Consider the following 11,436-nt stretch of genomic DNA (forward strand, 5'->3'; position numbering starts at 1 on the left):
TGCTTAATGTGCCGTCATGTGATCTGGTAAGTAGAATATCTAAGAAGGTAAGTTGTTTGTTCTGTTCTTTGTCCATGGTGAAGGTTATGTTCTGTGTGGTGTTGTTTATTGTGTGTAGAATGTGTTCTGTTTTGTCTTTTTCGACGATAGCAAAGATGTCGTCAACAAATCTTCTCCATAGTCTGATGTGTGCGTTGTTGGTGACTGACTGCTTTTCAAGGTGTTGCATAACAGCTTCTGCAAGGAAGGTGGATAAAGGAGAACCCATTGGTGTTCCTGAGATTTGTCGGTAATATGAATTTTGGAAGGAGAATTCAGTAGAGAGCTCGAGCAGGTCGATGATATCGTCTTGGTCTAGTTCGGTTGTGATTTTCCATGAGTTGTTGTTAGTAAGTCGTTCGTTCGTGACTTGGTTGGCTATTTTTAGTGGTATGGATGTGAAAAGTGACACTACATCGTAAGATATCATGAGTTCGTCAGGTTTTAATTTTACATTTTTAATAATGGTGAGGAAAGTTGTGGCATTTTTGATAGTATGATGTGATGATTTGACTAGTGGGTGCAGAATATTAGAAAGATATTTTGATAGTTCATACGTGGGAGATCCAGGAAGAGATACAATTAGTCGTAGCGGGTTGCTTTCTTTGTGAATCTTTGGTAGTCCATAGAATTTGGCGGTGGAGGAGTCGTTGGGTCGGATTCTTTTGTAGACGGTTTCGTTAAGTTTCTTTTTGTCTTTTAGTTGTTTTAATTTCTTGTTGATGCGGTTGTTAGTGGTTTTGTTGTGGTCTGTTTGTAGAGGCTCATACGTGTTGGTGTCTTGTAAGAGGGTCTTCGCTTTGTTGATGTAGTCTGATTTGTCCATGATTACAGTTTTGCGTTCTTTGTCGGCTGGTAGTATGACCAACCAATCAGACGCTCCAAACGCCTACAAAACCTTTGTAAATAATATATTGTCACATTCTGACGAAGGCTCGAAGCACCGAGTTGAAAGCTTAATAAAAATTTAAAGCAAATCCAGAGAATCCTTATCATTATCATAATATGCCTGGATTACCAATTTTCAAATATATATATATATATATATAGGAAGTTTATAATTTATGATTTTCCGTGTAAAACATTGCTCGATGCCCGAGAGCAGAGCGTAAATATTGGTAAGGAGAAAAAAATACACAAAAACTACAATTTCATCCCGACAAGCCTGTTTCGTGATTGCTCACTCTTCAGGTGATTTAAATCCCTGAAGAGTGAGCAATCACTAAATTGTAGTTTTGTATTTTCTTCTCCTACCAATATATATATATATATATATATATATATATATATATATATATAATTAAGAGTAATTGCTACTGCTAGATAATGTTATCCTGCCATGATACAGCTCCGCAAGTGTTAAAATATGTCGTCAGAATTTCACGTTGCATTTTGGCACTATTAGAAGGATTTCTGTCTGTGTTGAATGGATTCAAATTTGTCATGCATGCATCTCTTCTCCATGAGCCAGGTGTGACAAGATGATTGTCATCCTCTACATCTGCTGGTGCTGTATAACCTAATTTATTCTTTTCCATCATATAGTTATGCAAGCAACAAGCAACTAGAATTAGATAGGTAACCTTGTCAGGACACAATCTTATTGTAGTTAGGAACACACGCCATCTGCTGGCAAGAATCCCAAAAGCATTTTCTACTACCCGTCTGGCACGAGAATATCTGTAGTTATATATACGTATATATATATATATGTTATGCTAAATATTAATTGTTTGGAAAATCAAAATAAAACAAGAATTTCACTTACAGTATCAATATTTGAAATGGGAACTCTTGTTGCCACGAAAAGAGAGAGGAACTTCAGTTTATCCAGCAACCAGCTACTTCGCTTCGTAAGATTTTTGCGAGCGCTACCACTTGGAGGAGGTTTTTTGACTCGTGTGTAAGCATTTCTCGATGCTTTTATTTTAGCCTTGACCCAATCAACTAAGTAAGAAATTGACGTGTGAGTTCAATTACGACAATTAATTATATTTTCCAGCAAATAAATCTCTTCTCAACAGCGTGGACTGAATAAGAGATCTAAAACATTGGAGAATGACTATATAACAAATACTTATAAAGTCGATATTTATTATTAACAAATAACAACCTGTTTGCCCACGATTTTCTGCAATCTCCTGCAGAGCTTTATCTCTTGCGTCTCGATTTTTAAATTCCAACGATCTTACATCGTAAAGACATGGATATTCAGGCCAAATATCAACAAGCTGGTCCTCTAATATAACGTCCGCCACATGTTCCAAGGTTTGGTCTGCCATTTTGTTTTCTTAATCTCGCGCGTGCGCATTCTTGTCATTTACAGCGCACTTGCTGCTTGCTCTCCGCACACTAGGATTTTTTGTCACTCGTGACAAAAAATATAAAGCGGGTTTGATATTTGTCTCATCTGTTACGAATGACAAATGTTGTTCAAAACTTCCGCGCACACTAGGAACTTTTGTCCATCACACTTTTCACGAATAACAAGTACGCGCGGCAAGTTCACCAGTGTGCGGCGGGCTTAAGAGCCACTGTTTCGTCCATATTTTACGATTTGCTGCCCTTAACCTTCTACGACGTCTTCGTAGCAATAAAAGCAGTAGCAGCGTTTCTTCGTCCTCTGAGAAGTCGTAGGAACTTTTGTCGATCACACTTGTCACGAATAACAAGTACGCGCGGCAAGTTCACCAGTGTGCGGCGGGCTTTACTTCGAAGGTGGAACTTTTCACAAAAAAGTTTTTACCATTGTCTTTGGAGTCTGGTATGTGATTGATGTGTTGATATTTGTCTGTGAGTAAAATATTTTTACGTTTTTACTATAGCAAGGCAGGAAAATGGCAGAACAGCTTTCATCAGCATCAAGTGATTGCTCATCAAGTACACCACGAAATTCACCGTGAGTTAAATCAACTGTTTAGCTGAATTAACATCCAGTGGCTTTGAAATTTGTCTTACTTTGTAATAACGGTTTGTGCTCCCCTTTTATGTTTGCATGAAAATACTATGCAGCTGATATCAATTTTGGCCACTATATATTTCTAAATTGTTTTAGAATCAGTTTTGTTATGTAGTGGACAGCAAAACTCGATGTCGAACTGTACAAAGAAGTTGTTGTGTCAAGAATTTTTGAAACAAGAAAAAATCCCTTGAAAGAGGAAAGGTGTGGGAAGCCGTTGCTAGGAAGTTAGAGCAACATGACCACCTTCGCTTTCGTGTAAACAAAGAACAGTTTGTGATGAACTGGACGCTCTCTGCCTTGTCCTACGTCGATTTGCTTATCCATGTAGATACAGTGATCTAGTACCGCAGTTTGTAAGGTCTCTTCTAGACCTCGGCATGATCATGAATACCGTTGTTGACACCACTTTTGAGAGGTATGGGGAGAAAATAACAAGTTGGAATCACCAGTTGCTCAGCCAAGAAAATCTAAAGATTTATGCTGAAACCATCTTCCAAAAAGGAGCAGCTCTTGATAATTGCTTTGGTTTTATTGATGGGACAGTAAGGCAGATTTGTAGACCAGGTGAAATGCAACGAATAGTGTACAATGGTCACAAAAAGGTCCATGCTCTTAAGTTACAATCACTTCCACTTCCAAATGGAATAATTGCAAACATGTTTGAACCAATAGGTAAATGCAATGTCAAGGGTAAATTCTGTTGAAAAACAAACTGAGTTATTCTTCTTTTAGAAGAAGAAGGCATAATTCTGCCATGCTGGCTGAGTCAGGACTTCAGAATAAACTTGAAGAGTTTGCTCATTGGGATGGAAAACCCGCGTGCCCATATGGAGATCCTGCATATCCTCTGCTCATTCATTTGCAAGCACCATACTGACACCTACAACTAACCATGCCAATGCAAGAATTATATAAGTCAATGAGTGCTGGGAGAATGTCAGTGGAGTGCATTTTTGGTGACATTACAAACTACTTTAAATTCCTTGATTTTAAGAAGAATCTAAAAATTAGCTTAAGTCCTGTGGGCAAAATGTATATAGTTGCATCACTGCTTAGAAATGCTCTAACTTGTTTTCAATGAAATATGACAAGGGATTTTTTCAGTTGGAGCCACACTCGCCTCAAACATATTTTTCATGATTTTTTTGTGAATATTTCTTGTTTCTCTTACATTGTAATTACAAATTGTTTTATTTGTCTGCAATTTTGTTAAAAAAACACATGATTAGTTTATTTGTCAGCAATTTTTGATAAAAGAGCTATTAAGGCTTGTGATTGTTGTTGCTGCTGTTGAACCAGTAACATTTGATTTGCTTGAATTTGCTGGTTTTGTTGCCTTTGCAATTCAAAATGTTTTGCAGCAACTGATGTTGTTTCTCCATGAATTGCTGTTGACTTTCTTTCTCATTCTGTAATTGCAGCCTTTGCATTTCTATTTTCTCTTTTTCCAATTTTAAGCTTTCCTCACTTAATTTTCTTTCTTTCTTCCCCTTTTCTGTTAGAAACTCTAAGTAGATTCTCCTCCTTTCATAACTTTTTTCTAGCATCACCTTGTTCGCTTTTCTTTCGCTTCCTGGTTTCGGATAGGTTTTCCATAGCCCTTCTTCTTATCTCGTCTGTTGCTTCTTTGTCTGCATTATTTTTTCTTCTTTCTGCAGCTGTAGCCTCAGCAACAACAACATCACTAGCTTTTTCTCTAGCATGAATTTCTTCGAGTAAATCATTTAGCTCAGTTGCTTCAGGATAGATGCCACTTGCATTTATTTCCTCTCTTTCTTTCTTGCAATAGTTTGCAAGCAATTTTCGCACTCTGTCTCTTACTGCACGCTGGTCAACAAGAAAGCAAAGATAGTCATGTTGCTCTAACTTCTTAGCAACGGCTTCCTACACCTTTCCTCTTTCAAGTGATATTTTTCTTGTTTGAAAAAGTCTTGACTCAACAACTTCTTTACACAGTTCGACATCATGCTTTGCTCTCCAATTCATAACAAAACTGATTCTAAAACAATTTAGAAATATATAGTAGCCAAAATGTATATATCAGTACACGTTGCATAGTATTTTCATGCAAACATAAAAGGGGAGCACAAACAGTTATTACAAAGTAAAACAGTTTTCAAAGCCACTGGATGTTAATTCAGCTAAACAATTAATTTCACTCACGGTGAATTTCGTAGTGTAGTTAATGAGCAATCACTTGATGCTGATGAAAACTGTTCTGCCTTTTTCTTGCCTTGCTAAATGCAAAAATGGAAAAATATTTTACTCACAGATAAATATCAACACATCAATCACATACCAGTTTCCACAAACAATTGTACAGGTGAAGTAAAATGTCAAATACTTACTTTAAACTTTTTTGTGAAAAATTCCACCTTAGATGTGGGACGCCTTAAGATTAAGCAAAGACGCCGAGTTGTAAAAGCAAGCGTTGTAAAAGGTCACTGTTGGTTTCGTGGTCAAATACACCACGAAATTTGGTTGTTTACGACAAAATTTATTAGTGCTTTCTTGTGTTGAAATATTGCTTCGTAAAGTAAGAAAATATAAATTTATCTACGTTTTAATAAAATGTTAGAGTCCTTCTCATATTGTTTAATTTTCTTGATGTATTTGATCTCTGTAATACTAAAGTGCATAATTTATAATATGAAACAAAGACTTTGTCGTGGTGACAAACTTAAAGATGGTTTTCAAAATAGCAATTACCATGGTGAATGGTGATAATAACAATGTTACTCCAATTATTCATAGGCTTAATTGATCACCCTTGAATGCACCAAGTATGACTATCATGCTGTTGGCTCTACAATATGATCTCCTTGTCTGTGATTAGTCCTTATGAATTTTGGGCACAATCCGGAGAGCTCGTAAATGGGTTCTTGCTCAATCATAGACAAAGAAAAGAAGTTCTTTCAAAAGGTCTGAACTTTGCCTTACCACCATCCAGACTAAATTTCTGCCATTTGCTCAAGCTTATCGAAAGGTTATATTCCCAAATTAAACAAGAACCCATGTACAAGCCGTCCGGATTGTCAGGGTTGTCACACTGCAGCGTGAAAACAAGGTAAAGACTCTCCTGGAAAACTTGATAGCATCCGAATCAATTTGTCAAATAACATACGACAAACTCTACCTAACAAGTTTACGGATAAGTATTATTTACGGACTAACCAAAGTACATAAAGCTAAAATACCATAAAGGTAATCCTGTCATGCATAAATCATTACTCGTTAAGATAGCTAAAGTTTTATCCCCGTTCTCACCCAAAACTCGTCCAATTCTTTCATGATCAAAGACTCCCTCTTTTATCCAAGAACTTTTATCCGCTAAAACATTAACGCTTATAATGTTGTAATTGCCAGTTTTGAGATTTCTTCACTTTTTACAAACATCCCCGTTGATGAAATCATTGACCTTTTTTTTGGCTAACATATTCTTTAACCTCATGAAGAAACATGGTTAAAAAATTGTCCCTCACTTAAAGTCCTTCGTTTGTAGGATTATAGTAGTTACTATAGTGGCGAGAATCTCTCGTCCATACGCAGTTTTAAGAGATTAGACTCGTCTCCATTCCCTGTGGGCTTGGTAGCTCAACAGGTAGAACGGCGGACTAGTATCCCGAAGGTGCGAGTTCAAATCTCGTCGAAGTCTTATGTTTTTCATGTGCATATTAAAAACCGTGTTAGGATTAATATATTTTATGTATTCTCTGATGATAGCTTTGGAATGAAATCATTTAAAATCGTCGAAATTCATGCCGTTCAAAACATGGAATCAGTGTTTCCACAAAAAGTGCTTTAACCATAGCAGTGACCGGGTCAACTCGATAATCAGCCAATGAAATAGCTCTATTAAGAAAACCTTCAAAACCCTATGGGCAATAACCCTTAAATTTGCCAGCAGATCCGTCAGATTTATAAAAGTGAGCTGCATCAAAGTGGAAACTCTAACGACTCGCTTCTGCACAATTCTGCATGAAATAAGCAATTGAAAAATGGATGTTGTAAAGAATTTCAATTGAGAGAATAGTTATTGCGCAATACAGTTAAAAGAGACTTTTAGCAATTCTTTCTACGTTCAAGCGACCGGTTTAACGTACACTACTTCCGCCACTGATGTGCAAACTTCAGAGCATTTGCACATTACTCTTTTGACTGGTAAACCTTCTAAACATCTTAATCATCCTTTCTTACTTTCCTACATTTAATCCACTAGAGACAACTCTATCTTCGAGTATTTTAAAATACTTTCTTCATGCTACAGACAAGCAAGAGCATCGTATTCATGGAAGCCATCTGAATAAACAAAATGAACCATCTTGCAATGTCCAAGGAATCTCCACAGTCCCTCAGTTGCTGTAATCTTACTTCGTCTGTCTTTATGCCTGTATAACTTGTGAGTGTGTATTTTTGTATCTTTCATGATTTGCATTTATTCCACTTGATACTATCTTCTCCCATATTTACTATTATGTTTTACATCCCACTATGTTATTTATTATTATGTAAATAACTATCATATATATATATTCATGATTACTTGCAATTTAGTACTCTAATGATATCTTGAGAGTTAAGGCGAAACGTTACGCTATTGCATCAATATTTCTTTTTTTATACATTATTTTTCTGGGCTCTAATACATATTATTTATCGCAATCATAGTTAAGGCGCATTCAGTGTCAGTTAAATGATATTTATTATCTGTCTTTACTGGGTTATTTCATGGATGATTACTGGGTTTCTTTTATATATACAAGGAGAGTAACACTCGCCACTAACAAAACCAGCACGCATTCAGTACTATTAAAATTTATTGCCAGTAATGATAATATGCACTGAAAAAGTACATCCTGCTTTTGGTTCTTGATGCATTTTCCTAAGTGGGGTACCATTGCTCTTACGACGTTCTTGTGATGTTTAAGGTGAAAAAAATATAAATTACATTCTTGGTGTATAAACCAGCATGAGCAAATCCTTGCTTTTGCTTTTTTCTTATTCTTTGTACACCGCTTTTTCAGTCTTATGCATCGATCATAAATTACATAATTGCAATACTCTCTTAGGGTAAAAGTGTATTTTTGCACTTGAAGCGGCAATTTTTATTTATTGGAAAGTGACGCCTGATGTACTAAATTATAAGAAGCGATGTATTATAGGAGCATTGGAATTTCTAGTTAAACGACCGCCTTAACTTTGAAAACAAAAATAGCGTCGGCTTGTTCTCAGACGTAGATTACGTTAATACAACAAGCGTAAATAACATAAAGATAAGTTGTTAAATAATGACTAGGTTAAAAATGGAGTTTCGTTGTTTCTAGCAATGTTATGTTATCTTGTTTCACTTCATTAGTTTTAGCATTCTTATGTTAAAAGTTTTTATAAGAACGATGCAAAAAAGCATAAAAGAATAATTCTGTGGGAATTTTACAGTACCACTTTAGGCTTCAGAGCTGTAAGCTCGTGTGATTATGAACTTTATAGAAGTAAGATACACTCTTAATAGAAAGTAGATGTCGTTCTCTTTATTGATAGAAATGAATACATAGCTATATTTTACCTGATTTAAATGCAAATTTCAGTTTTCTTTTATTTTTTAGAACATATGACACAGTTGTGGTACCTCCAGCCTTGGGAATCCTGTTATAAAATACAGTTTGTGGGTGTAATACCTGACAGCTCTGTGGTGGTAATTCATCTAACGCCGTTGTAAGAAAGCCGGAACTAAAAAACAAGTATAAAGATATAGCACTTACTAAATAGTCTTTGAAACATGTCCCAATTCTTAAAAAACGTCAAACTTCATATTTTCCATTCTTCTATCAAAAGAATTTATGAAGAAACCGGCATAACCAATTCATCTGGCAAATGCTTTATTTCAATTGAATTTTATCGAGTTTCTTAATATAAGCTATTTAAATTGTTTATAGTAGCTACCATTCCATTAATTTTTGATTCATTTCAATCAAAAAAGGAAAAAGTAACGCAATAATGTTTTTTTTCATATACAGGTGCTACTCAAACATACTTTTTATTGTTCGAAATTTTTAATTTTTTTTATTTAATAGAGAGTTGAAGACGTGTCCAGTGGTGAAGGAAGCAAGTAAATTTTGGGAAGAGAATAGTTTATGTTTTTGCGATGCTTTTTTTTTTATATAAAAACAGAACTCTTTTAAAAGTTATAGCTATGTTTTCGCGCGTTTTATAAAAGTTTATTAGCACGTATGCGTAGGCGCAACATTGCCTAAGAGTGTTTGGGAAAAAGGAGCTTATATGTCTAAAAAAGGCATTTTTTTCCAAATTCACAAAAATTTTGGGAATTGCATATTTAAAACATGAATAAATGAAACATTTTAAGTTTTCTTATGGGCAAACAGACCTATTAACACAACGTTTAAATAGATACTGACCACGTAAAAATTATTATAAAAATTTACCTCTCGGGCCGGTTATAAAAAGGTGTTTAAACTAAACGACGTTTAGCCACCATACACGGTATAAATTCCTTATTAGGAGGATAGTTAAACAGAGGTTAAATTTGCATTGCACGAAAGCCGTTTAGTGTAGCGTTTAACTCATTTAGTTCAATAATATATTAAGCGGCTATCTTATGCACGGATTTAGATATCGTATGTTGTAAAAAAAACATGGCAGATTTTGTCCTCTGCCGCTGAGATTTACCGAAATTGACTGCTTTTCCGAAAATTTCACAATATTTTACTCCGCGTAAAAAAAAAGAGCGAAGAAAACTATGTGTGTATTTGGCATCAGGCTATCAATTTTTAAATGAAAATCAAAGTAAAAACATAAAATTCATAAGATTTAGACGACTGTGGTTGTCAGTTATTGGCTCCTATGAGGACTCCTTTTATAACTATCGACGAAGGGAGCTGTTGTCGGCTATATATAAATGCTGATGTACGTCGCTTTATTGCCAGCGTCAAACTTGTTTGCTCAATAAATACTTTAGTCTATATAGAAAGGGTATCATTGCATATCTCCAAGTTCATGCAGTGGGCATTGGCTTTTTTCTGCAATTTTAGGATTTGTACTTTTTCTTTGTAAGGATGAATAATAAACCTTTGGATATTTAGGGCTTGGCATTAAGTATATGATAAGGGGCGGATCTAGGCCATAGCGAATGTGGCTTTAGCCAGAATTCTGCCACTTAAGTTTTTCCAGGGTTGACCAGAATTCCAGAATTCTGCCACTTAAGTTTTTCCAGGGTTGACCAGAATGTTTAAAAATTTTGCTCAAATACAGCAAAATTCGATCGAAAGCAAAAATTGAATGAATATTCTAATTTTTTGTCAAAAATTTGTGTTAACAGAACAAAAACTTCAAATTAAACGTTGTTAAAATAGTATTTCATCCAGTTAAACACTGAACTCTAAAATCACCGAAAGCGTCTCGAATCTTGCCGAATACGCCATGAATTTGCTCGGAATATTTTCGTAAATTCCAACCTGCAATCTCAGAATGAAATGCCACGGTCAGCGTTCAAAAAATTTCGCAATAGTTGCTAAATATAGTAACATTTAGCCACGGTGCAGTGTTGCAAGCCAATCACAGGGAACGTTTTTGTCATGTGCGCCACGGTGAGCCACAGTGAATGTATTTTGATTGCGCAATAAACACAAGTCATATGCAATACCTCGATTCTTGTCGACTTGAAAAAACGTTACTTCTAGTTCTACTCAGCGATTAGGATCAATGGAAACTTCTAAAAAGATCGATGTTCTTGAAAAGCTCGTCCAAATATATTCAGCAAGAGAACACTTGCGAAATTATTTCTGGTGAATTGTCTAACTAGAGACAACACTGTGGTAAAATAATCAACAATGAAAGGCTTCGTCGTATAAATTCTACTGGCGATACTATGCTACGAACTTGTTCATTTTCAAAACTGCTGTTCCCTGAAAGCCAAATTGAAAGATCAGGACCCAATGATGTCCCTGTTAGGTAAGAATTTACATGTATTGCGGTATTAATTTATATTTTTATTTACGTTTGACATCTTGGCCTGAAATATATGATCAATCCGGTAATTTTCAGCTATTCATATTTAGTGTATCATGTAAAATATATGTCTAAGGCTGTCATTATTTTGCATACTCAGTCTGTATAATGTACGGCCTAAATAATTTTAATTGTTACTGTCTGTTAAAAAAAATGTTTTACTTCAATATTAGTCAAAGCTAGTCCTTTTTAAAATTTAACCTAATCAATAATGTATTAAAATTCCTTGTATACATGGCATTTTATGTTATACCCTGATTAAAGAAACTAACATATCATTTTAAATAACTGTTACTTTCTTTCGCGATTTATATAGAATATTGATGCTATAGTAGATGGAATAAATAAGTCGTCTGAATCCTGTTCGACTTGCCTAGACTAGTTCCAAATCTTAGACTACCTGCCTGTGACTT

This window comes from Xenia sp. Carnegie-2017, unplaced genomic scaffold (genome assembly GCF_021976095.1).
Source record: "Xenia sp. Carnegie-2017 unplaced genomic scaffold, XeniaSp_v1 HiC_scaffold_56, whole genome shotgun sequence".
NCBI classification, from domain to species: Eukaryota; Metazoa; Cnidaria; class Anthozoa; order Malacalcyonacea; family Xeniidae; genus Xenia; species Xenia sp. Carnegie-2017.